Genomic DNA, 27,506 nt, shown 5'->3' with positions numbered 1-27,506 from the left:
GACTTTCATTGTTTAAGATTCATGAGAAATTTACCTCCAGTTCAATCCTTTTCCAATTTACCCACCATCCAGAGTTAACAGATTCAGAAGTAGAACTTAGCCACCAAAAATAAAAAATAAATTAAAGAAAGCCATTCATGTCCAATTAACAAATGGCATCAAGGGTGGAATCGCATTGATTTTAGGTGGACTGCCTAAAAGCAATTCGTACCAAAAAATTCTGTTGATAACAATTCCATACATAATTTATAAAGTCGTTACCCTGATATTACAAGGAATGCTGCTCCTTAGATTTATAAATTCTCGTCCAACATATAATTACGCACTAAAATCTACTCATCATTGCTATATCCTTGAATTTGCAGCAGGAAACACAAAAGGATATTTCCTGTTCAAATTTTCAGTATAGTAAAAAAGACGAGTACTTTATTGTTTCATATGTAGATTCTAAATCTCTGTGGATGCATGTAACGCCACTCAGAGAGGCTTGGTACATATAGGGGTTTGGAAAACATATTTTCAATAGGCACTGCTACCAACTCTCGATGTTCCTTATCATGTTTCGGGCGATATTCAAAGTGCAGCAGAAGAGTCCAAAAAGTTCTTCTCCTTCAAGCTTTCAACTATTTCCTTGATGCTTTGCTCAAGGGCAATGAATTCAAGACCTAAGCTTTTTGCCTTCTCCTTGGAAACCTGGTACGTCGGCACAAATGGCTTGTCATCAGCGCACCTACAAAGGTTATTCACCAAAAAACATCAAAGGATTGATAAAAATAATAAATAGTGTTGAATTGGGGCAATAGTCAAGTAAAGGTTCGCTCATAGAAGTGATGTTTTTTACTTCCTCATCAGTCTTTAATGAGCCAAATTAAATGAACAGCAGGTGATGGACAGGAAAATTCATTGCCATTAGTACAGAATATGTACTGCTGTAAGCATAATGCTTGAATAAAGGTTAACGATACTCACACACCCTTTTTAGCTTGCACACCCCTTCTACATTCTTTAGGCTATATTGAAAGGCATAGTAGCCAAAATACATAGTAGGGGATGCACAAGATGTTAAAAATGGTGCGTGAATCTCATTAACCTTAAAGGAATTACTACATGGCATGACATCTTCTTGTACAAATCATATGAAGAATGTTTATCCACTCAATGCAACATCAAGTAAAGCACTAAAGGAATAAAATGCAGTAAAATTTTGCTCAACTTCACATATTATGTATATATCTCACCATTTAGACATGATTCCAAGTAAGGTACGGTCACAAGGGTAAAAAATCTGACTGCAATGAAGAAAGGTCAAAACTTGCACATCAACAATTTAAACTGACCATCCATCATGTCTTTTGCCACCTCAAAAATTTCCCTGATGTTCAATAACACATCTATCTGCTATCCTACCAAATCAGGTCGCTAGGCATAGACGCTTTTCTTGGTTCAACAATTAGTAGAAAACCAGTATACTAGCTTAGTACATATGCAGATTGGTGTTCAAGGAATTCTGAATATTTGTGAATAACTAATGCATGCTCTTACCACGAGTGGACAAAAACTATAATGATGTCATGGTAGTCATGTACACATTATCAATTCACAGGACTTCTAGTAAGAATCTATCTAGACTAGAAGTCTTCATGAAAGGCAAAGTATTGAGCTGATTTCATTGTATTGATTTGGGAATGAATATGCACATTTAAGACAGAAAAACCACAAGTTTGGGGAGAAGATCGCGCCAATAAAGAACAGGTCTCAGGAGTGAAGCAAGAGGAAATTTTAGAATGCAACCTACATCAGAGTAGGTTATCAAACAGCCAATTGCAAGCCAAATGAAAATTCCAACATGATCATGTGACCTGATATGCTCAATCCAAAAGATTTTCTAATATCTGAAAGACATATCCATAGAGTGAAGGTTCCAAGAACAAAACCAGAAATACGAGGATTAGATTTCTTAGTTGAAGTACTTAATAAATTGACTATCTAGTTACTGTTAACTTTCCTGAACGTTCTGAAACTGAATTCGATTTCAAATAGCAAAAGCTTCAAAAACTTGTCAATTCAACATACAGAATCCTTGACAAGAACTTCCAAAACACAATTGGCGGTAAGTTCATGTATTTAAGCTTTTACGAAACACTGAACTTATCCAGATAATGCAAACAATGTTAATTGAAATACTTATCCACGGAAAAAGTTTCCTAAAATATATTCTGGCATTAGTTGCAGACACCTGATGTATCATAGTTAGGAGTCCCAAACATGATTTATACAAGGGGCCAAATCATGAAAGGCATAATAGATCCTGACAGAAAAATCCGAGACGCACATGGACATGCATGAAAATTCCAGATATAATCCTATGTCACAAATGTAAATCTCCAAATGCATGTCAAATCTAAATTACATAGCTTGAACTTACTTTTCTGGAAGTTTTGAGGAAGGATAAATTTCACGCAAGATCTTCACAACTTCAGAGTAGTGTACCACTCTTTCGACCAGGCACTATCTTCCACTAGCAGATGGATTTTCAAAAGCTAGTATATGTGCATTAGCAACATCTTTGACATCAACCCAGCCCACAGAAGAATTTGGAAATGTTTCTGCACCTGCATTCAGTGTAGAAGAAAACAATCAACAAAACAGACTGATAAATTATAAAAACTAAAGGAAGAAAGAAAATTACATGAAGTGTTCAATGACAGTCAATACATGAATCAGTCTAAGATTAGAATGCACAGAATATCAATCACACAAAAGAAATGTTTCATATCACCATCTCTTCTCTCTCTACAAATGAACATAATCAAGCAAAGAGAAAAATAGAAGGAAAAACATTTGCTCAAAGCATACCCATGTTTATACTGATTACTTAATATTTCATGTATTTCAATACTTGATTAAGAAATCATCAGGAATTCTAAACAATGTAAAACATCAGTACAAGGTAATTGTAAAACATCCCTTCAAGAAAACTAGCCAATTGAAACAAACTTTTTCAAGAAACAAAAAAGAACCAAAAATTTTCAACCAGAAAAGCATCAACAAATAAAGATCAACAAAATGAGCAAATACACAGACATATATCATTTTAGAAACACCTTCTGTTGCGCACAAAAACATATTAGATTCTATTTAACCTCCAAATGACCATGACATCTACCTTGGGAAACTCAACTTCATGAGAGAAGCAGAAAGCTCATGAAAGGCTTTGCAATATAGCAAAACTCCATATCACATTAATCTTAAGTACATAAGTAGGCCACCTCAAGGGTGCTTTGGCCCTTTACATAAATTCTCAAGTTCATTTCAATTGAATCAGAGATTTAGAAGTTCTATCTTGATTAAAATTGTCCCCACACTCTCATATATATCTAAGGCACTCCTTGTAATTAGCTAACTAGTTGCTGGTATGGTAAACTTTCACAGCATGGGATACATAAAACTCTACTAGGCCATAGAATGCTCAACCAATATTATCAAAAGTACTCCGCTACTATTAATTAATTATTATCCAGAATGTTACCATCACCTCTTTATTTTTTATGTATTTTAATTTTTTTTATTCAACTTAGACTCAAATGTAAGAAAATATGTTTTCTAGGCCGTAGATATGAGTAAGTATAGGCAGACAAAGTAAAGATAAGTTATACGGCTAAGTTAAAAACTCAGAAAAAAAAAGGAAAAGAGAAAGAAGAAGAAGAAGAACAAAAAAGTCAGTTTCTATGTTCTGAGAACATCTGTATCTGCATTATTTTCACCACCATCTGCAAAGTGGCATCATTAGCACCATAAAGGTCAGCTTTAAAGCCTTTTTCCGATCCACTAACTTGCCCTTAAAAGCATAATCAAGGAATAAAAGATCATACACATTTGTAACACCAAAAAATAAATAAGCACTGATCCAACAAAAAGAACATATACCAAGAAATTAATTGAGTTCATAATTTTATGATGTCCATACCATTTATTAAATTCAAAATTGCAGCAGCACTGGTATTAAGTGTTGGCTGTAACAGAGGCCCAATCACCATAGCTGGGTTTATCGTTACCATGTCTAAACCTTTCTCTTTTACAAACTTCCAGACAGCATCCTCAGCCCATGTCTTTGAGAGAACATACCATAACTGGAAGAAAAATAATAAGAAAAAATACCGGCATCAAATATAATGTTTAGTATGAATATTAAATCACACCAAAAGCCATGTTAACTACTTGGACTATCTAGCTAACAGTTGATTATATGTCTCTATCAATTTAGGAGGCGTCATGAGCTAATTGTCTTCAAATCTCATGAAAATTTTAATTTGGGTTTCTCTGATGAGTTTGTGCAGCACAGAGAACTGGTACTTGTCTAAAATGCTTTAACAGGCCAGTGGTAAAAGATGCTATTCTAGTATAGTATTGGACATGAAAACAAAATTACAACAGTTACTAAATGGTAATGGAAGATAACCAAGTAATTATCTAAGACTAATTCATTAATCAATAAAAACATATCATTAGACATACAAAAAATTTCTTCCTTTACATCTTGCCTTAATATTACAATACCATGCAGACACAAATGGGACAAAATGAGTGCACCAATTAAAGCTCCATTCAAGCAAACATAGACTTGTCTGACAAGACAATATAACATGACTATAGCTAAAGCCAAGGTGAGGCATTCAGTTGTAATCTAGCTTCCAAGTTCCATTCTATGCAACCCAGAATCCAGAAGATGAGCGCTTTCTCTCCTTTCTTACATAAATTTTGTGGAACGCTTATCGGAGTACTTCAATTGAAAAATTGTAATATTGAGCTTCTGGCATCACATAGTATTAGTCTGGCAACCATACAAGGACAGAAATTTCAGGTAGTTAATAATCTGGGACACAAGTCCTTCAATCAGGAAAAGGTTCCTTTCAACTAAAAGTTCTAAAATTTATGTAGACACTTTAGCCATGGGTTCAATGTCAACATGCATCAAGAAGCTATTTTGATACAAAGTGCATGTTGTTAGAAGTAATAAGGGTATTTAGGCCAATAAGTAAATCTGTCTCTTCCTAGGGATCTGAATGATAAGTTATCACAACTCTTCTATTTTTGCTGTTCCCCCCTTTTCTCCCTTCTACTTCTTTCACAATTCTCTATTACTTTCCTGGTATCAGAGCTAAAGATGATAAAACAATAGATTTACCTTGTTGGGCAAAGTAAACAATAGGAACTTCTTGTTCTGATACAGAGAAATATAGGAGAACGATTCGAAGGGTTGAACTAGACAATTATTTCATGGAAACAGGTACCTTTTTTAATGCTTTATACCAGTATTGACTAAAGCAGAGGCAAAATTAAGATGCTTTATACCAGCATTCATTGGTTTTTCTTCCTCTTTTTTATGACAGGTACCCTTTCCCATTGGAATTATCAAACCACCAGTAGAGATGATTGCTTTTTTATTTAAGGATGACAACTCCGGAGGAGATCCAGAAAAAATATGGGAAACATCGTCCATTTCAATCCTATTCCTGTTAGCCATCAGACAGAAAAAGCATCTGATCTGGCAAACTAAATTTGGAACACTTTTTGGGAAATGACATTGATTCATAGACCCAATGCCTTAAGGTTCTGGGTTGGATGTGGTGTCAAACCCATGGTTGTGGTTCCCATTCTAGCTCATGGTTAAATTCTCCTCGAATTTGGCTCTCTCAGAACCCAACAAGTGGTATCAGAGTCGATGTTTCGGCTGGGCAGTGACTCCAGGATAAAAAGCCAGTAGGAGTGGTAAGGCATGGCTTGGATAAGAGTGGGGAAAAAAAAAGAATCATGCAGACCTGCAGTGAGGTAAGGGCATGTGGGCTCTTGAGCAAGAATCGTACACTCCAGATTGAAGTAGGCTTGATGGAGTGGATGGGCTAGGGAAAGAGGTCCGATGTGGAAGAGATTCACAATTGAAGGGGAGATTATTGGGATATCAAGTGTGAATCAATATCCCACATCGGAAAGAGATGAGTAGAATGAGAAACATATAAGTGGGAATGATCCATAGACCCAATGCCTTAAGGTTTTGGGTTGAATGTGGTGTCAAGCCCATGGTTGTGGTTCCCATATTAGTTCATGGTTAAATTCTCCCCGAATTTGGCTCTCTCAGAGCCCAACAAAAACTAGGCCACTAGGAAAAATAATAATAAGAATTCCACACACAAAACGAGTTCTGAACTCTCTTCCTATACAAACATGAACCTTAAGCTCCCAAGTAGTGCGACGAACACAGGGCTCTGACTGTGTGCCTGTTTCTCAATTGCATTTACATCAAAGAAGGTTCCCCCAAAAGAGGTTCCTTAAGTTAGTCAGTGTTCATACGCAGAGAGATAGAGAGAGAGAGAGAGGCCATCTCAAATATCTAAAACTTCTCATTGATGATATTCAAGACATAGTGGAAGCAGCTAGAAGAGAGCAGTAAAAGTAATTTTCAATTACTTATCCATAACTAGGACACTAAAGTAGGGCAAATGACCCTACCATAATGAGCTCAAAATCAAAATGATGGAAAATCTAAACAGAATTGAATAAGGAACATGTATACAATTGGATGCTAAGGGTTATATAGATTTACTTATTTCAGGGTCTGGTTGTAAAATTTACAGCTTTAGATACTTAAAAATTTGCTATAAACTAGGGAATCTGAAAATCCTTTTTGGGTTTTCTCCAGAAATTTCACCTTTTGGCTTTTCACTAGCTCAACCTAAGTTACGTGTCTGGGAGTTTTGATATCTTTTAGTTCATTTGTAGCTTACACGATTCAGTTCTTCCTGTCAACAGATTTTTCTGGTTCTAGACTGCCATCATACTCTGCTCAGTTTTCAGTAAAATCTTTAATTAATAGTAGTTTATAGTGTGCCCAAGCTTAATATCATCCAATCACCTATCATTTAGAGGGCAGAAAGAACACCCGACATAGAACTGAAGAAATTTTCCTCCATCATTTTTGATTGGCCATGTACCTTTTACACAGTTCAAGAAAACAGCCTGCCATAACAGGTGAAATATCACCAATTACCAAATTCCTTGAAATATCCATTTTTTGCTTTCACATGTGTGCTTTGTCTCGAGACTTTTAAATCCGAGGTTTATACAAAAGTCACAGATATTAATGCATTAACTAGATGTCCAGTTAACTACACCTCCAGTTAAAATGGACAATTGCAAACAGGATGAAGTAATTATCCTGAAACTTTGACAAATGAATATTGTGGCACCAGCCTTAAATGTCTTAAGGTAAGAATCCATCAGATGTCATGAAAACATGGCCTTTTATCAATGGTTGTTAAAAGGTTTAAAAAGTATCTGATTTAAAGCAAATAGACTCTCCAATGCTGAAAGCGCCCTACATCTCAACTTCTCATATAACAGAAATAAAGAAATCACACAAACAGAATTGTTTCAGTTGATGCATATTTGAATATTTTTCAGTGGCATTATGATGTGATACATGTAAACCTATTTTAGTGACATGCACTTTATCTACAGAGAGTTTATGAGCATTTGCTACTCAAGTATCTTATATTCTGAGCCATATCTATAGTTTAGGCCAACAGGAAAGTAAAACAAAAGCTTATGGAACACAGTGCAATGGTGTTTGCTATACATGACAGCAGACATGCCAGTATATCAAGAGTAATTGTTTAAGTTCATGCAAGAGAAAGTGACATTTACAGACCTTCGTTTGCTTGTAAAATTCAGGAAGAGACCACCAAGTCTCATCAACCACCATGTCTGGAGTATGAGGCTTGCCGTTGAAGGCAACTGCAGCTATAGAGGATGTTAAAACCACTCTTTTAACAGATGGAGATTTTGCACATGATCCCAGAACATTAAGAGTCCCTTTTAGAGCAGGATCAATCAATTCAGCCTGTCAACAAAGAATTCCTTATGGTGACTCACAGCCATAACAAATCACTCACCTTGCTAAGATGAAGTAATAGAAAACCCATTAGCAGAGATATTTAAATTAAAAAATAAAAAACTAACTTCAATTTCAAGGAATAGTACTAATTTGATACTTAATTCATTAACCATGCAATAAGTCAAAAGGATAAAAGGCTCATTAACCATGCAATAAGTCAAGAGGACAAAAGGCTCAACAGTAAGTGAGGGTCCTTTAGCAAATATACCCTGCTTCTATCAGGGTTTAAGAAAGATTTGCACCAGATAAAACAATTATTCGTCTACTTTTAGGTCGGACAATGGTTTGATATAACTTAAAATAAGGACTACTAGTAAAGTTAATACAAGCAACACTGTGTTTACTTTTGAGTCCACTTTTATGAATTGGTCAACAGACATTTTGCAGACATCAAATATTGGTTTTCACCTCAAAGTCACCACCTACAGAGTTGACACACTGAAGGAAAACTCAAGACAAAGACATTTAAAATTAGCTTCTGCCAAAATGAAGCTCTTCAAGCATACTTGTATGTCTGATATTAACATTTCCTTAGCATGGCACTTCTATTTATTTGCATTTTGGCCCTTCTTGAGGTATCTATTAGCTTTCAAAAAATACAAGAGCCCTGAAGCTACAATTTAACTGCCAGCCCAGCAATACCCATTCGGTAACAAGTTCCAAGCCTAAGTTCATACTTACTACGAATTAGTTCAAAGAAAAATTCCTCTTAAAAGAATACAGCAGACATGCTTTCAATCCTTAGTCAAATAAGAGACGATCTGAACATAGGGCTGAACTTGATTTGAAAGCAAACTCAATGAATAGAAAGAGTCAACAGTACAACAGACAGCACTGAAGTGTTGCCTACAGACAGCACTCAGATACCTTGTAATCCTGGTAGAATTTTGTTGTACTCCTTATTTCATTCGTATAATTTATAATGACTCACTTTACTTATCTTTTATCTTTACTTATCTTTTATCTTTATATGTGTCAGTTTACTATGATGTGAACGCCCATCTACAGCCAGTAAGACATTCTAAACTGTATGGTATCACTGCTATCCTACAACAAGAATGAAAAAAGCAAGAATGATTTCCTTCATGCTCTTTCTATTATTTTATATGCCGATAAACTTCCCAAGTCATTTAATTCGTCTACTAAGTCAAATTTACAAACACTTGGCATGCATAAGTTCCTTGTGCATACCTCTCCCAAGTTGGCTCTTACTATATTTATATACCTTAGATGACAAATCATTAGATGTAGTTTAGGACATGGTTCAGTGATATTACCTTCGTCGAATTGGGGCATTATGTTTCACCAATGTTGGCTGGCACAGTTGCTGTTACTTAGTTGTTCAACAAAACTGGAGACTGTTGTAAATGTATTTCCTCTATTCCCTTCTACTTTGCTGCCTGCCCTGGAAAGGATGCAGAGAAATTGTCCTAACAATTTTTAACCTCATTCAATTGTTGCATTCCCTCCTAAAGATGTCTACAAAGATAAATTGGTCCTTCCATCTTTACTCAAAATGCCTCACGAGCTTGGCTTCCTCTCAATAGATTTGGCCTCCTTTCTTCTTCACATAATTGTGCCCTAAATTTTTCCTCCCACTTCAATGTTTGCATTTTTATCTCTCAATTATTTTGGCAAATATCCGTAGAGATAGCAAGACTTATTTTGGTGTACAAAAGAATGAATCCATGCTTTTTCGACTTTTTCCTTTCATTTTATGCGGTTGATTCAAAATTTGATAGTCCTATTGGGTAGTTTACTTTTCCTATCCTTCAACCTTGGCTCTTGATAAGGCAACGACGTCATCAACTAACATTACGTATAATTTTGTTTTAATGCACTGAAGGGATTTACAAATAATTTGATTACCTGTGCACAGAAAGAAAAGATTGCTTCAAACTAAGACTCCGGGTATTAAAGGTTCTGAATTTCAATGTCCCTCTATCCCTCTTAAATCACACCCTGCCCTGCTTTTTTTAAAAAAGAAATTCTATTTTTACAATCTTTTTATTATCACTCTAATTATGAAAAACTGATTTTTATTGACATTCAAATTATAGAATTACAGGTTTTGAGACGTCCATCATTTCCCAAAAGTATTTGTAAGTCAGTTCACATGTCATGTCCTACCAAAGAAAAGCCTAGTATTTCTTTTAAGCTAAATCCAAACAATACCAGTTGTTTTACTATGCCCACTCCGTCCTCAGAATTCCGTCCCTGCTCGTGCCCTGTCTTAAATTCTAGGGTCCACAATAACATGACACCCACTCCCGCCCCTCTTGCTCTCCTGATTATTGTTGCCCATTTCCTTCCATCAAGTCCCGAAGTAGTAGGAATGACCCTTTGGCTTTAAAGGTTCCAGCCAACCAAGAAGCAACTACACGCCTATATTTCTTCCTACAGAAAAAGAAAAACTACAGCATTATTTCTTGATGCAGCAAATTAAATCGGAGAGCGGCAGCATTACTAAAGAAATGGAGATTCAAAATGCAGTAAACAAGAGGAACAAGAAATCTATGCGGAACCGGAACACGAGAATTAGCTTTTCAGCCAGATTGCCAGATGATGTTAGTGGGATCTTTACAGAAAGCATCTGTGCAGTGAAGTACTCTAACAAGCCATTCACACGGATTCCTGGCCGGATTCAGTCCAGTGCTCTTCGGTCAAAATTTTTTCTTTTGCCGTTTGAAAGCCGAATCGTTCCGAAGTCCAACCAAACATCAACCAAACATGAATACATTGAAATTCAACATTTACAACCACATTGGCATGTCAAAAGCTATTCATCATGGATACACATGTTCGGTTTGCCAATCAAAAGATGAACCCAATACACATTAGGGTTTCATGCAAAGAGCTATTCAAAATAGACATATACATGGCTCAATTTGGCAACCAACAAGTATGATCTTCCAAAAATGATCATTTTCCTGTAAGGAAAACAAATGGAACGGAGTGAGCTAACGCCCAGTGAGCAACTATCACATAATCAACAAAGATCACTTAAACATAACCGTTCATTTCAAGTATACAAATAAGAAGCAAAACAAATCGGTAAAAGGATACGGACGGCTCTCAAGAGCCCATTTCCACGCTTACATTCTTGATCCAACTTCATTGACCCTCCGTCAATGTTAAAAGTACCAAACCGTAGACCTCACTTCACTTCCATTCCTTCCACCCAACATACCCCAACCGGGCCCGCACTCCAAGCAGTAGCTTTAGGTGATACTCGAGTACACCGGAACCAAGGGTCTCATTACCACAAGATTCCTATTTCAGTCCCCGTGACTAGTCAATTTTCACGACCAAGCCCTCGCTGGCTCGATTCAAGTGACTACCAACGGGGTCGAGCTCAGTAATACAGTAGGGCCGTTGGATACTCGTCCAACCGACACCCAAACAATATCCCATGAATGGAATTCAATATCCAAATAGCAAGTGCAGTATTACAGTGAAACATTAAACAGTCATTAACAAGATAAAAGGATGAGGGCGGTCAAGTACACCCTCACCTTAATCATTTCCAATAGCCAAACAAGCCTTCAAGGCATCACAATCACATATAGCAAAGCCACATTATAAACATCCAAGTGAGTAGTATACTCACCACTCACGTAGGTGAGGTTTCATGCACCGTCGTCCAAAGTACGTCGTGCACTAACGTCACGCCCTAGAACACGTAAACAAATACCATAAGACTCGATAACGAGTCATAAAGCCACGCCAATCACAACCCCAATAGGGTTTCACATGCATATATAAGCATAATAGCAAACCAGAAATTTCAACAATGCACTAACGTGACCTTAACAAAAAAATAGTTTTCGTCCTCCTTTTGCGGTAATGGCACAAAATGCTCTACGCTTATCGGATGAGGGTGTAAGACCCACCATCTCGAAGCTAAAATACAGGGTTACAACAATGTAGAAGGCCACTCAGTCCAAATCCTAGCACAACTAGGTCAAATATGCAGAATACCAAACCAGAACCGTAATTGCAGGTTTACAAATCACACTATGCTGTAATTAGTCCAACTCAGTCTATACAGGTCCAAATGCATTGATTCTAAAGGCATATGATAGCTAGGCCATCAAGCTACATTTCATCAGAAGACACCAACATCCAAATCCAAAGCAATTCCAGTCAAAACAGACGATTACAAGCGCAGTTCGCACATTCTGATCAACCCAGAACAACAACAGTAAAATCGACATATCTCATTCTACACTACTCCAATTGCCCTGAAATTTTACAGGCACCTCAAACACATCAATACCTAAAACTTTCATGTTTTAAGTAAAGGCCAAATCGGCCTCTAACCATATGATTCAAAACCGGACAGAAAAGGGGGTTATGAAACCCTAACTTCCTCAAATTCCTTCCAAACCCAAAATTAGTTGCAATTTCCTATCATTTACATCCACCAAAGTCATAACCCCTCATTACCAACCATCATAAATAACCACAACATCATGATCACATTAAACCAGAAAATTCATCAATAAAATAAAAACTTCACCAATTCATCTCAAACCAAGATATAAATCACAAATTTCAACACTTTAGCCACCACTAGGCACAAATTAAACATCATTAAGTGTAGGTGTAACAGCCCCACCTTCCCCTAAGGCGAACCAAAGGGGTTAGCGGACTGCCTGCCCAGCTCTCGCCAGGACTATGGTACAGTTTACATCGTTCTATAACGTTCCGGAACATACCAAAACACGCAAACAAGTCAAAATCACAAAATAAAAAAAAACGAAAATCAAAGCCGAAGATGAACAGTAACGGACACGTCAGAATCCGGCCGGAATCTGGCCGGATTAGCGGCCGGATTCTCGGCCGGATACAAGGCCGAGAGCAATTCAAAATTTTTTCCAAAATCCTTCCCAATCCGGCCGGCAATCCGGCCAGTTTCTGGCCGGATTCCTGGCCGGATTCAGTCCAGTGACTTCAAAATTTAACTTTTGCCGTTTGAAATCCAAATCGATTCAAAGTTCATCCAAACATCAACCAAGCATATATACATTGAAATTCAACTTTTACAACCATAGTGTCATGCCAAAAACCATCTATCATGAATATACATACTCGGTTTGCCAATCAAAGAAAATGAACCCAATACACAATAGGGTTTCATTCGACCAGCTAAACAAATGCCATTTACACTAGCTCAACTTGGCAATTGACTATCCAAATCAGTCCCAAAAGTAATTATATCCCTGTAAGGAAAACAAATGGAACGGGATGAGCTAAAGCCCAGTGAGTTACTACCACATAAGCAACTAAGAGCATATAGCATAACCTTTCATTTCAAGTACACAATTAAGGAATGAAACACATCGATAAAAGGATACGGACGGCTCTCAAGAGCCCATTTCCACGCTTCCATTCTTGATCCAACCTCATTGACCCTCCGTCAATGTTGAAGAGTAACCAACCGTAGACTCCTCTTCTCTCCCATTCCTTCCACCAAACATCCCCCTACCGGGCCCGCACTCCAAACACTTGCACTGTGGTATTACTCGAGTATACCGGAATCAAGAGTCTCTCATACTACAAGATTCCTTATAACTTTACCCAAGGCTCATTAATTGTCACGACCAAACCCTTGTCGGCTCGATTCAATCAACTACCAATGGGGTTGAGCTCAATGATAACATTTGTAGTCGTTGGATACTTGTCCAATCGATATCAAGTCATGTATTTCATTTCATATATCAGTTCATATAACTTTCCAATAACTTTCCAATAACTTTTCAATAACATGTGAAACAATAAGTGAGAGTGATAAAGTACACTCTCACATCAATCCATTAACATACAACATCTCAAGTTCAAATATCGAAGCCATATAATAGCACACAAGTGAGTAGTACACTCACCAATCAATTAAGTGCTATTTCATGCACTTCCGTCAGGAGAATGTCGTGAGCTATCGTCACGCCCTAGAACATGTAAACAAATACCATAAGACTCGATAACGAGTCATAAAGTCAAACCAATTATCGCCCAATAGGGTTTCATGCATGGAAATTCAAGGGTTAAATACTTAACCTTTACTCAAGTCGAGAATATAGTTTTCTAAATCTCGAGTAAAAATTCGGGCAGCATGCCCTTTGTGTTTACCAAATTTTCCAGCCATAAGGCTTCATTATTTTTCTTCAATCACAACCCAACAACACACATATAAGCATTTCATGTCAAGAGCCGTTCCATAGCTCACAATATCATAAAACAAGAAACCATACCGAGCCATAAACAACACCAATTCACAACCCCAATAGGGTTTTATAAACATATACAAGCATGAAAGCAAACCAGAAATTAAGAAAGGCTTTAATGTTGGCCTTGATAAGAAAACCGGTTTTGACGTCATAATGCGGTAATGGCACAACTCTCACTACAATTATCGGTTGGGGGTGTAAGACCCACCGTTTCGAAGCTATGAAACAGGGCTACAACAATGTAGAAGGCCTCTCAGTACAAATCCTAGCACAACTAGGTCAAAAGTGCCAAACACTAAACCAGAATCACCAAAACAGGTTTGCAAAACACAGAAAACTGTAATACGTCAATCTCAGCCTACACAGGTCCAAATGCCGAAATTCCAAAGGCATAAGTTAGCTAAGACATCCAGATACATTTCCTCAGAAGACACCAACTTCAAAATCCAAACCAATACCAGTCCAAACAGGCAATTACTATCGCAGTTCGGACATTCTGTGCACCAAAAACAGCAACAGTAAAAATGGCAGAACTCACTCTACACTAGTCCAATTGCCCTGAAATTTTGCAGGCACACTAAACTCATCAATACCTACAACTTTCATGTTTTGAGCAAAGTCCAATTCGGCCTCTAGCTATGACCTAAAATTTCGGACAGAATAGGGGTTCAAGAACCCTAACTTTTCACATTTCATTCCAAATCCAAAATTGATTGCATTTAACAACAATTCACACCTACTAGAGCCAAAGCCCCTTATTACCAAGCATCATACTAGTCCACAACATCAAAATCATATGAAACCAGAAAATTCCTCATAAAATGGAAAACTTCACCAAATCAAGCCAAACCAAGAAATAAATCATATAATCCAACACTCAAGCCACTTCTAAGCATAATATAACCATCATTAGGTGTAGTAGGGTGTTCAAGCATCACTTACCAAGAAATTAAGAGAGATAGAGAGGTTGGCCACCTTAGAGCTTCAAAACAACTTCACTAATACACTTACAAGCACTAGAAGAAAGGTTTTTATGGAATAGAATCTAGTGTAGGCTTTTGTTCTTGCAAGATTGAGTGAAATGGAAGCTTGAGAGTTGAAGAAATTCCTTTCTTCTTTGCAAGGAGAGGGCCGGCCATAAGAGGTAAGAAAATGGTGATTTTTGTGCATTTTTTTGATATTTAAACCTTTGGTCAAAAAAAGTCAAGAAAGTGAATAGTGTTTCTTAAAGTCCAACAAATGAGAAGGTGACACTTGTCACCTCCATAAATGCATCCTTATCATTCTTTTCTCTCTCTCACATCAATCACTTCACACACACTACTTATCTCTTAACACCCGATAAAATTTTCACAGTATCCGAAACTTAACCTTATTGGCCGAATTTTTCCGAACTTTTCGCACTAGTGGGTCCCACATCCAATAGATAATCTTAATTTTCTAAAAATTCACCAATGCTAGAAAAAACATCTAAAAACTATAATTGCTCATAAAATATTTCTAAGCCAGAAAATGCAAAAAAATTATGTAATTAAGGGGTAATAAACCCTAGGAAAAATATTAGGGTTTTACGGGTTCTCACAGTAGGAGGAAGTGTAAGCACCACTTACCAAGTAAACAAGAGAGAGGGAGTTGTAGAACACCTTAGCTTCCTTAGAAACTTCACCAAACAACTTACTAGCACCTAATGGAAGGATTTTATGGAGTAGAAACTAGTTTAGGCAATTGTTTTTGGAAGATTTGAGCTAGTTGGAGGCTTGAAAATTGGAGAAGTTTTCTTCCTTCTTGAGCTTAAGAGAGTCGGCCAACATGGAGAAAGAAAGAGTGAATTTTAGTCAATTTTTGAGATATTTAACTCAATGGTAAAAAAAAAAGTCAAAAAGGTGAATAGTGTCCAACAAAGTCCAACCAATGAGATAATGACACTTGGCACTTCATTAAATGCATTTCTATCCTTTAAGTCTCTCTCACATCAATCACTTCACATTCTCTACTTATCTCTTAACACCCGATAAATGTTACACAGTATCCGGAACTTAACCTTATTGGCCGAATTTTTCCGAACTTTTCGCACTAGTGGGGCCCACGTCCATAATCCATCCGTAATTTTTCAAAAACTACCCAATGCTAGAAAAATCATCTAAAAACTATAAATACTCATAAAATCCACCAAGAAAATTTCCTAAGCCAGAAAATGCAGAAAACATGCAATTAAAGGGGAAAAACCCTAGGAAAATTATTAGGGGAAATACGGGTTCTCACACAAAACCTTGATGAATGCATTTCTGAGGAAGTGGTCTACCTTCCAGAAACATGTTGGCCATGCATTCCATGCTTTCTTGGGTTTTACATCCATCAGCTCATAATTTCATATTAACATCAGAGTATCAAAGCTTCCCACCATGAATTAAAGCAAAAATGATTAAGAAACAATAGTAAAGAATGTTAACTCCAGGTCACTAAATGCAATGGCAGCCATAACGGTAGTCAGCTGCATTTACTTTGCATATTTGACATTATCTGAAACTTCATAAAGCTAAATGAGCAACCCTCACAGATTGACAAGATTGCCTGCTCGGATTAATCATGTCAGAAAACATAACCTACTTAATATTCACAAATTGTATGTCCCTTCCTGATCAGAGTGTTAATATCCAAACTCCCAGCAGAACAAACCTCAGATGTTGTGATACCCCGACTTCTTTAAACCCTAAATTCTAAAAAAAAAAAACCTAAGATTTTTAATCAAAAACCCTAATTTACTTGTGACTAACCGGTTTTCTTAAATCCCTCATATTTTAATTGAAACCCTAATTTTAATCACTGAAATTGTAAAATCCCTCACGTTTCTCTTTAAACTTCCTTTTATTTGGAACTTATGATTTTATAATAGCCTTACCACCCAATCGTTCCACAATAAGTGCAAATGAACCTAGAAAGTAGGGTTTCACTTTTCATTTTCAAATTGGAGCAAGTTAGGGTTATCGCGCGTATCCGTAGTGTAACTATTCGATACCGAGTGAGAATCGAATTTGGTAGCTAAGAGTGACTTTTGGATGAGGAAATATTATATGATTAGAAGTGATAATAATAAGTTAGTGATTAGAAGGTAAAAAAACCTAGTATACGCGATTTAAGAAAATCGGCCCGAACCGACGGGTATCGATCACTACCGATTGAACCCACCACTTGACCACTATTTCCTTACCACCACATGTGAGAACCCCGAAAAAAAAAAATATATATAAATATTAGTGCATATTTCATTTGCATTTATAATTCTTTAATAGATTTTAGCATTAAATCTATTTGTTTTTAAATAAGTGCGTAGAAATAAATTTTAGGTGCAAAATAAAAGAATTGTGCTAAACTATTAAATTTCCTAGTTTAGTTACATTAAATTCATATTTCGAAGGTAAATTATTTCATTGATTTAACAACTAATTTCTTTGAATTCCGATAGCTAGTTTTAATCGTTAATAATGTTAAGTGTTAAAAGGAACCTTAGCAATAAGATGAATTTGGTAAATTCTAGATAAAATCGATACAAGTATACTAGGTTCGCCTAGAACGTAAAAACCTTGAAATTATAAATATACATATATGTACGTGTTGCATGTACATTTTAGATCTTTAATAAACGTTGTTATTATCTGGTCTTAAATAAGTGTGCAAAAATAATTTGTTTTAGATTACAAATAATTCAATTGTGCAAGATATTAGATTATTTGAATTTTTGCCAAGTAAAGGTAATTTTTCTTGATGTTGAGTGTGCCATTGTTTTTATTTTAATTTTTGGTTCCAATAACTAATTTTAAGTATTAACGACGATAGGTGCTAAGGAAAACTAGAATTAAGACGAAACGTCTAGGTCAAAACCCTTTATAATTACACTTAGGACGTTAAAATCTCGATAATTGAATTTTTGCAAGATTAGCATACTAGTAAGTAGTCAAATTTCATTTGGGGTAAATTGTGGAATTAGATCAAGAATGATGACTTAAGGGGAAATTCGGATAAAATGTGAAATGACTAAATTAGCCCTTCACCATCTCGGATTTACCATGCAATCATCCGAGCTCAATTGGCCACTCTACAAATCAGAACATTTCCACTCTCTGCCGGACTGCATTCCCTTTTATCCTCCCAAAAACTCTACCTCCCTCATCCACCACTCATTTCCATTCCACTACCCCAGCTCACAACAACATTTCCCTGCCTTGGTATCATCGACGAGGGGAACCAGAGAGAGAGCCATGCGAGTTGTGAGCTGCAACTTCCCTGTTCTGTCCGAGAGTGCGTGAGAGAGGAGATAACCGTGCAAGCTTCATCATTTACTTCATCACTCGAAAGCTGCGGTGTCATTCTTCACCTTCAACCATCTGTGATCAATATAACCACAATCACCACAGCTGCAACTACTGCACTCAGACCAACCATCTTCGCGTGCGTGAGCCAAGCCGAAAGGAGAGAAAATTTTCAATCTTCTGGTTGCGTGAGTAAGCTTCATTTGAGGTAATTTCCGGACTTAGTCTAGATGTTTATAAGTTGAGGAAGTTGTTTAAGGGTTTGCATGTGGGATTGCGTGGTTGGATGACAAAATTTAGTTGCAAGAAATCTGATTGGTGAAGAGAATGGGTTGGCCGAGGGGTTTAATTGGATAATGCAGCTGAAATCTGTTCGATTGTGATAATCTGGGCTTAGAAATGTAATTAGTTAACTGAAAACAAGATGATTAAGCTGTGCATGAAGTTAATTAGTCTGGACTACGCTAGAAAATAAAAATGAAGCAGAATCTGCTGCACGCAAGCTCATCCGAGTATAGCTGCACAAAATTCTGGAATTGTGTATGATAGTAGTGCTGTCCGAACTTGATTTAAACCAGAGCTGATAGTAATCCCACTACTTAGTCATGCATGTTGGTTTTGAGTACCTAATACAAGGTTTTAGCTGAAGAAAATCCAGATTTGTGTCTAACTTAGCTGCTGGAAATTTTCTGGAATAGCCGAGAGACTTCATGTTTGTTTGCATTTGTAATTGCTGTTAAATGGAAAATTTTGTTATGAATTGCATATAGATTGTTAGCTTTAAGTATTAAGTGAAGCTTAATGGAAGAAAATCTGAGGAAAAGTTGAATTGTGGATTGAAACCGAGGGAAATTTTCTGCTGCAAAATATTCCAGCTTGGTCGAGAGAAGGAAGTGAGCATTTAATTAGTTTTGTTTTCGAATTTCAATTCAGATTTTCGTATTGGATGTTTAAGATTTGCTTGAGGCTTGCTAATCACCTTTTGCATGTTGAGCTGAGGTAAGAATTGAAGAAAACTAGGAACAAAAGCTATATAAATAAACTATCAATTGCTGGAAAATTTTATCTTAGCTGATGACAGATTTATGGGGACTTTTTGGTGGAATAATTTATTGGAATTAAGCGTTATTTGCCTTGGTATATGCTGGTATGAATGTCATACTTACATGTATGATGGTTTGAATAATAGTCTTATGGTTTTAAAAGAGAAAAAGGAGTTTTTCACAAGTGAAAAATGAGCTTCCAGATTTTCGGATTCCTCTGACCAGTCTCAGTAAAATGCTTATATCTTGGTGTAGGAAAATCCGATTGAGGTGCCGTCAGTGGCATTTGAAACTAGAGTCATGGGCCTTTGTCTTGTAGAAATTTCATATTTTTCCTCCATGTGTACTGCTGTCCGTGATTCCTCAAAGTAGGCTGTCCTGTTGGAATGTCCTGTTTCCTCAGGAAACTGAATTCTTGACTTGGATCGAATATTTGGCCTATTTGTGATTTGAATCTCTGAAAAGTGTCTTCTGGGATGTGATAGTATTAAAAATCTATTCTACAACAGTATAATTTTCATAATTGTTTGATTTGTGGAACATGAACTAAAGCAAATTTTTGAAGGAAAATATTTTCCAGCATGACCGAACTGGTTGGGACATTTGGTGAGTCTAATTGCTGGATTTGTGTACTATTTACTTTAGCTTGGTTTGGACAGATTATAATCTATATGTATAGTGATTCTAGCAAGTAAAAGTGAAAAGTTTAATGGATATTTTAGATTCTTGGAATCATTCGGATCTCAAGTTGGTTGTAGTTTTTGTTCTTGTTTTGAATGAATTGGTATTTGAAAGTGTGTATTGGTTGTCAAGAGCTAATGATTGATGAAGCTCTTGACCATTGGAGTAGTTTTGCAATAATTTAATTTTTGGTGAAGTTGTTCAAGAGGTTGGTTGAAATGCATTTGGAAGGTCCACGATTTGTAATTTGGAATTATTTTAATACTTTGGACTTCCTTTGGTTGATTTCGATTAGAATTGAATCTGTTGAGACCTAGGGCTAATGATTGATAAAGCCCTAGTGAAATTGATGTTCGAATTGTGTTTTTGCTATATTGGCGACTTAGAATATAATGTGCAAATGAATTGGAATCGTGAAGTCCGTTCTAGTTTTTTTGAATTCAAGTCTCTTTAAATCAAATCTTGTGGGAATACTTTGCCTTAATATCAAGTTATATACATTGAGTATAGTACGTTAATATTAAAATCTAGATATCGGGACTTTTAAAACCTTGCCGATTTGTTAATTCTTTTATTTATTTAAACTAGTGTTTCACCTTTAATAAATAATTGCATTAACTTTCAAACTTTAAGTTTTTCACAAAATTATCCTTGACCAATTGTTTTAAAGGAAAATTGTTAAAAACATTAGATTTGAATAATTTCAAATAAAAGACAAAGGGAACTTGTTCGACAAGAAAACTTGTTTGAATTAATTTGATTCTAGTTTGCCCTCTAGAAGGGAAATACCTTTAAAGAAACCCTACGAGATATTTTATTTCTTTACTAGCCTTAATTCCAAGGGAATGATTCATTTGTTTCGAGAAATTAAATTAGTTTTATACAAGATAACCTTTTATATACAAAACAAGAGTTTGTTTAGTAAAATTTATAGTTTTAAAACTTGGATTTCTAGGGTGTAGCGAGGACGTGGACTTCGATTCCCAGCTTGACTTTTGAGCTTCACTTTTGGTGAGTGTCCCTGTTTGTTCTATTCTTACATGATTAAGTGCTTCCTTGAATTTAAGTGTGATAATCGCAAAAATTGGTTTTGATCCATCGAAGTGAGCGGTGTGTACTTTACCACACTACTCGTTCGAGTGGTGACTTGTGTAAAGCATTTTTTTTTTGTGAATCCAAGTGCTAGACGTAAAGTCGTTGGGTGAATCCCTCGACGAGTCAATAATAATAAATCAAGTGCTAGACGTAAAGTCGTTGGGTGAATCCCTCGACGAGTCAATAATAGTAAATCAAGTGCTAGACGTAAAGTCGTTGGGTGAATCCCTCGACGAGTCAATAATAATAAATCAAGTGCTAGACGTAAAGTCGTTGGGTGAATCCCTCGACGAGTCAATAATAGTAAATCAAGTGCTAGACGTAAAGTCGTTGGGTGAATCCCTCGACGAGTCAATAATAGTAAATCAAGTGCTAGACGTAAAGTCGTTGGGTGAATCCCTCGACGAGTCAATAATAATAAATCAAGTGCTAGACGTAAAGTCGTTGGGTGAATCCCTCGACGAGTCAATAATAATAATGTAAGTTCAGGACGTAACGTCGTTGGGTGAATCCCTCGACCAGTCTAAGGTACACTTGGGTATTATCGCCTTCCTATTTGTTTACTTTAGTCGAATCAATACGTGCTAATTGTTTTAATTGATTGCATGTTTTTGGGGCACCACTGAGCTTTAGCTCACCCCACGTTTAATTGTTTTCCTTGACAGGTCTTGAAGTTTGAGAAATCTGAGCAGTGCTGATTTCTTTTAATTTGTACTTGAATCTTAAGACTGCAGTTTACCGTTGTATTGTATTGTGAATTGAAAAACGTATTGGTTATTTTGGATTGCCACTTGAAGCTGGAAAATGTTTAAACCCTAATTATTATGTTTGGCTTGTATGGTTGTAATCGTGGTGTGTGACAGTATATATCCGGATTGGTACGACCTTATACCTTAGAGGTGACGCGTGAGATGTATAAGAGCCGTCGACTGGCTATCTTCTTTACTGCTATCTCTGAAGTTAATGTAGATTTAAGGATGATCCTATCTGGGAAAAGTTGTTTTGTAACAGATTAGGTTATTCTTCGGAAGGATCCGGGTTAGTGTGCGTGCGTGAGTCCTGGCGAGAGCTGGGCAGACGGCCCGCCAACCCTCTGGTTCGCCTTAGGGGGAAGTGGGGTCGTCACACCACATACCCTTGATATTTGTACAAAATATCTCTCTCATCCTCATCCTTATAACCGAAAATTGTGGCCAAAATAAAAGGAGAAGAAAGAGAAAAATTCATGGCTTTGGTGGTGACAAGTGTCACCACCCTATGGTCCCTTAGTTGATATTTTTTTTCCTTGCCTTCTTATCACCTTGGAGCTGCCTTTCTTCTTCATTTTTCTGATATCTTGGCTGAGAGAGAGAGAGAGAAAAACCCAAGGGAGAGCTGCCCAATCCATCTTGAAATTGGATCATCCAAGTGAGGAAACAAAAAACTAAACCGATTAAAACCTTCCTTGAGTGTTTAGCTAGTGGGGTGTTGGTGAAATTTTGGAAGGAAGAGCTAGGGTTGCTTTTGGTAGTCACTCTAGCAAGGTAATGATGCTGACTTCCCCATTTCTTACTCGTGATCTTGTTTAAATTAGCTTAGCACCTTAAATTTGTGGTGGATGATAGCTATTATCATGTTTTGGGTGGATATAGTGTATGTTTTCTTGAGTTACATGAGTTAGGATTTGAGGTATTTGCTGCCTATACTTGTTGTATGGAGATATATGTTGTATCTAAGATTATATAAGGGGCTTTGGTAGTGATTGAAGCAAGAAATGAAGAAAGTTTCCTTTGAATCCCAAAATTCCAGATTTCTGGAAAATTTCATTTCAGTTCTGTCCGGTTTCTTTGACCTATGTTAGAGGCCGAATTAGGCTTAGCATAAAACATGAAAGTTGTATAGAATGGTATTTTATAGGTTCCTACAAAATTTCAGCTCAATCGAAGCAACGTAGCCTGTGAAAAGACCAAAATACCCTCGCTACCCTAGGATATTTCCAGTGATTCGTTTTGGACAGTTCATTCAATTGATTGTGTTTATTCACTATGATCCGTGCTGATTTAGCCATTTTCAAAAACATTAAAGTTTTACTAATCTGTCTAAGCTTTTAAACGCCTCCAAGAACACCTTAAACGGACTTTGGTAGCCTGAGATATGGCCATTTAAAGGTAGTACAGTTAATTAGCCGATTAGTTGGAATTTGGTTCTGGGAATTGGGAATTTGACTAGGTTACACTGGGATTTGGTCTAAGTGGTCTTCATAAAAATTGTAGCTCTCTGTCTTAGCTTCGAAACGGTATAAATTGGACCCTAATCCGATAAGCGTAGCCTCGGATGTGTTCATTCCGCAAGAACCCGTCAAATCTGTCTTTTGTTAAACTTCATTTCCGCACTTGTTGTTAGCTTGATTTTTGTCCTTGTATTGTCTTGAGCCTATTGAACGGCTATTGAAATGAATTTGTGTTGTGAGTAACTTTGGGTTTGATTGAGGAAAAGAATGAAGCCATAAATGGTTGGAAATAGGAAAATACAAAGGGCATGCTGCCTAAATTTATGCTCGAGGACTAGAAAACTATACTTATACTTTGTACCAGTAGTTATTCGGATTTTCTTTGGTTCACTTAACCTTTGGAGCAGTTTAACTATAATATTTTCTCTTGGCTATTATTAGGGTTTCTTGGCGATTGAGAGTGTTATCCGGGAGGATACGTTGGACATTATTTTGCTTAATTAGGTGAGTGTTCTATATACGTTTTGTTTCTATGACTATGAGGATTGTTGTGACTATGTGATTATTTGTGAATATTTGATTAAATATTAATTGTTTTCAATGATTTCTAAAATGAACTTTTGCTAAGTGAGTGCGCACTTTATCGCACTCGACTTAAATAAATATGAAATTTTCGGTGATTGAATGTTGAAATACTAGTTGCGCATGAATGTAAGCCTTTTTGGCTGAACTGAGCCCTTGCCCTTGTTACCGATCGACTCGAGCCAGAAACGGACTCGGTCGGGCGATATGGTGACCTGGGTGAACATTTGGTATACTCGAGTATTACCTTGAAGTCCGGCTAATGTCCGGATGGGCGGAGTCCTGCCAACGTCCGGATGGGGGGGAAAGCCTGGCCAACGTCCAGGAGGAGGTGAATGAGAATAAACAAACGAACGTCAAAAAACGAGGGCTTTTATTTACAAAGATGCATTTTTTTTATAATTGGAGGAATAAGGGAATGAATAGGGAACGAACGAACGAATTGCTCCTTGTGAGCCTGTATCCTTTTAATGAATGTATTATCATTGCTTTATATTGGACATATTTTCTGGATTATTTGTTATTACATGATTAATGTCCTTGTTCAATTACTTGTTTTTGTATATAGAATCTCACTGAGCTTTTAGCTCACCCCTTTAGTTTGTTTTCCTTAACAGGGGAAGGCGAGCAAGGACGAGAGCTCGGTTTAGAATAGCCTAGACTAGTTTCTGGTTTTGTAATGGTTCTCGCCCTAGTGCTTGGCACGGGCTGGATGTGTGGTGAACTGGGAACCTTTGTATATTCGATGTTTGTACTCTCTTTTCAGATAGTAATGTACATAAGTTTTGCGTTAAGTTTTGGATCGTCGTTATATTTATTCCCGTGATTTATTTCGATTTTAATTGAGGACTGAAGTGAACGAGTGAATCCCGGCGAGAGCTGGGCAGGCGACCCGCTGAACCCTGGGGTACGCCCTAGGGGGAAGTGGGGCCGTCACAGATGTCCTCAAAATTGATATTTTGAATCCTAGCAGCCAGCAATTTTAAATTCAGTATTGAGCTTCTAAGGGCATCTAATGAATGAAGAACTCTGTCCCAAGCTTCTTTCTAGAAAAGCTAATGTCTTTATACCATGATTTTATACTTCATACTCAACTACAACTGGCTATCTTCCTCGGTATTGAGCTTCTACTGGTGTCTAATGATTAAAGACCTTAGTCCCAGTCTTCTTTGTGGAAAAAGTAACTTCAATAAACCAAGATTTTCTACTTCATATCCAACTACAACCAGGAATTTTCTTGAGTCCTTTCTCCCTAATTTTGAGCCTCAAAAGTGAAACCCAACCACTTATTTGCAGCAGCATAGATGTCTGATAACAACACATAATTCCCAGCATTTAAGGGCTCAAGCTCAATTAGTCTACATGCTACCTCCTCCCCCAATTCAAGGTCACAATGAAGCTTGCAAGCGCCAAGAAGTGCACCCCAAGCACCAGCATGGGGCTTTACGGGCATTGACTTAAGAATGTCGTAAGCATCTTTAAGCTTTCCTGATCGACCAAGAAGGTCAATGAGGCATGCATATTAATTCGGAGAAGGCTCAAGAGAGAATTCATTAACCATAGAGTCAAAATAATGGCAACCTTCCTTAATGAGACCAGCATGACTGCAAGCTATTAGAATTACCGTAAAGGCTGTAGTATCAGGCACAAGTCCTTCCTTTAGCATCCTTTCAAACAGTGCCACAGCCTGTGGACCACTCCCATGAATGGATAGGCCCTATATCATTGAGCAGTATGAGATCACATCATGCGTAGATATTTGCTCAAACAAGGTTGATGCTCTGTCCATGTTCCCACACTTGGCATTCATATCTATGAGAGCTGCAGCAACTTGAACACGTTTGAGATCAAATGAGCTTTGATGCATATAAGAATCAATTATTTTTGCCAATTCCAAACAACCCAATTGGGAACAAGTAGACATCAATCTCACCATAGTGAACTCATCGGGTTTGACGCTCCTACACTGCATCTTGTAAAACATCTGTATCGCCTCGCTGGGCTGTCCATTCTGGGCATACCCGGATATCAAGGCAGACCAGGATACAATATCTTTTTCATTTGATTGCTCGAATAACATCTTTGCAGACACCATATCACCGGCCTTGGCATACCCATTAATCATAGTGGTATAGGAAATAGCATTCTTCTCGGGCATCTCATTAAATAATTCCCTAGCACTCCTCAAATAACTGAATCTAACAAAGCCACTAATCATCGCATTCCAGGATACTAAATTCCTATTAGTCATTTCATCAAACAAGTTCTTTGCCTCCAATGCCTCTCCGACATTCAAATAGCCAACAAGCATAGCCGTCCAAAAGACTTCGTTTCTAACGGGCATAATATCAAACATCTTCCAGGAGCACTTGATCTCCTTGCACTTGCCATAGAAGTCAACTAAGCTGGAACCCACGTACACATCAGTTTCAATACCACACCTTACTATTGACCCGTGGAGAACCTGCCCTTCCCTCAAGGCCAAAACATTAGCACACTTGTTGATCAACGGCGGGAAAGTATACTCATCCGGGCTTGCATTCGTAGACTTTTTCATCCGATTGAAAAGCGAAAATGAATTGACCAAAGAAGAATGTCTATAGTAGCCTTTGAGCAGGGTGTTCCAGAGATAAATATTGGGCTGAATGGCACGTTCGAAGACAGCGGTAGGGTAGAAGAGGTTAGAAGAGAGAGCGATGCAGAGGGACAGAAATTGGGTAATCAAAAAGGGATCCTGCTCGCAGCCCTTGTGGATGATGTGAGGGTGGACTTGCTCCAGGTTTCGGATGGTCTTGCACCATTTTAAAAGTGATAAGATTGATACCGTATAAGTAGATGATAATGTTGATGTTAAGGGGTCGAGACAAGCGGATGAGTATCGGCGGATCAAATTCATATGAGCATCGGTTGTGACTTTGTGAGTCATAGTGGCGGAACAGCCGGGCAGACAGTGCTGGAGCTGCAGTGTCAGGATCCTGATGGACCAGTTTTGGAATTGGGAAGGAAATTAGAAAAGTAGAAGAAGAAGATTCAGAGAATTGCAATGTTTTAAAACCCGGACCATCAATTGAACCGGTGAAGTAAAATGGTCGAGATTCAACCGGTCGAACAACCCCGGTTCAATAAATAAATAAATAAATATATATATATATATATATAGACACACACACCTATGCACAGAACAAGATATAAATGCTAAACCACAGTTAACATAAGAGCAATATCCAACAATTAACACACACACAATTAACATAGTTATCAAACTTAAGACTATTCGTTTGTGGTTTTTACTCCTGCAATGCAACCGAAGTAAATATCTTCTGTTTGTGGTTTTGTTCTTGATAATCTACACACGTATTGAAAATACTCCTATTTACTTGTTTGTCCTTGAAAGAATTTTTGACAATT

General features: G+C 37.2%; 1 pseudogene; it reads right to left on the bottom strand.

Moving 5' to 3' along the window:
* Positions 1 to 408: 408 nt before the first annotated feature.
* LOC113770302 lies at positions 409 to 27,024 on the bottom strand (annotated as a pseudogene).
* Between the last annotated feature and the right edge of the window lie 482 nt (positions 27,025 to 27,506).

The sequence above is a fragment of the Coffea eugenioides genome, chromosome 1 (assembly GCF_003713205.1).
Source record: "Coffea eugenioides isolate CCC68of chromosome 1, Ceug_1.0, whole genome shotgun sequence".
Classification (NCBI taxonomy): domain Eukaryota; kingdom Viridiplantae; phylum Streptophyta; class Magnoliopsida; order Gentianales; family Rubiaceae; genus Coffea; species Coffea eugenioides.
The sequence above is the reverse complement of the archived record's forward strand: the minus strand, read 5'-3'. Positions and strand labels throughout refer to the sequence as shown.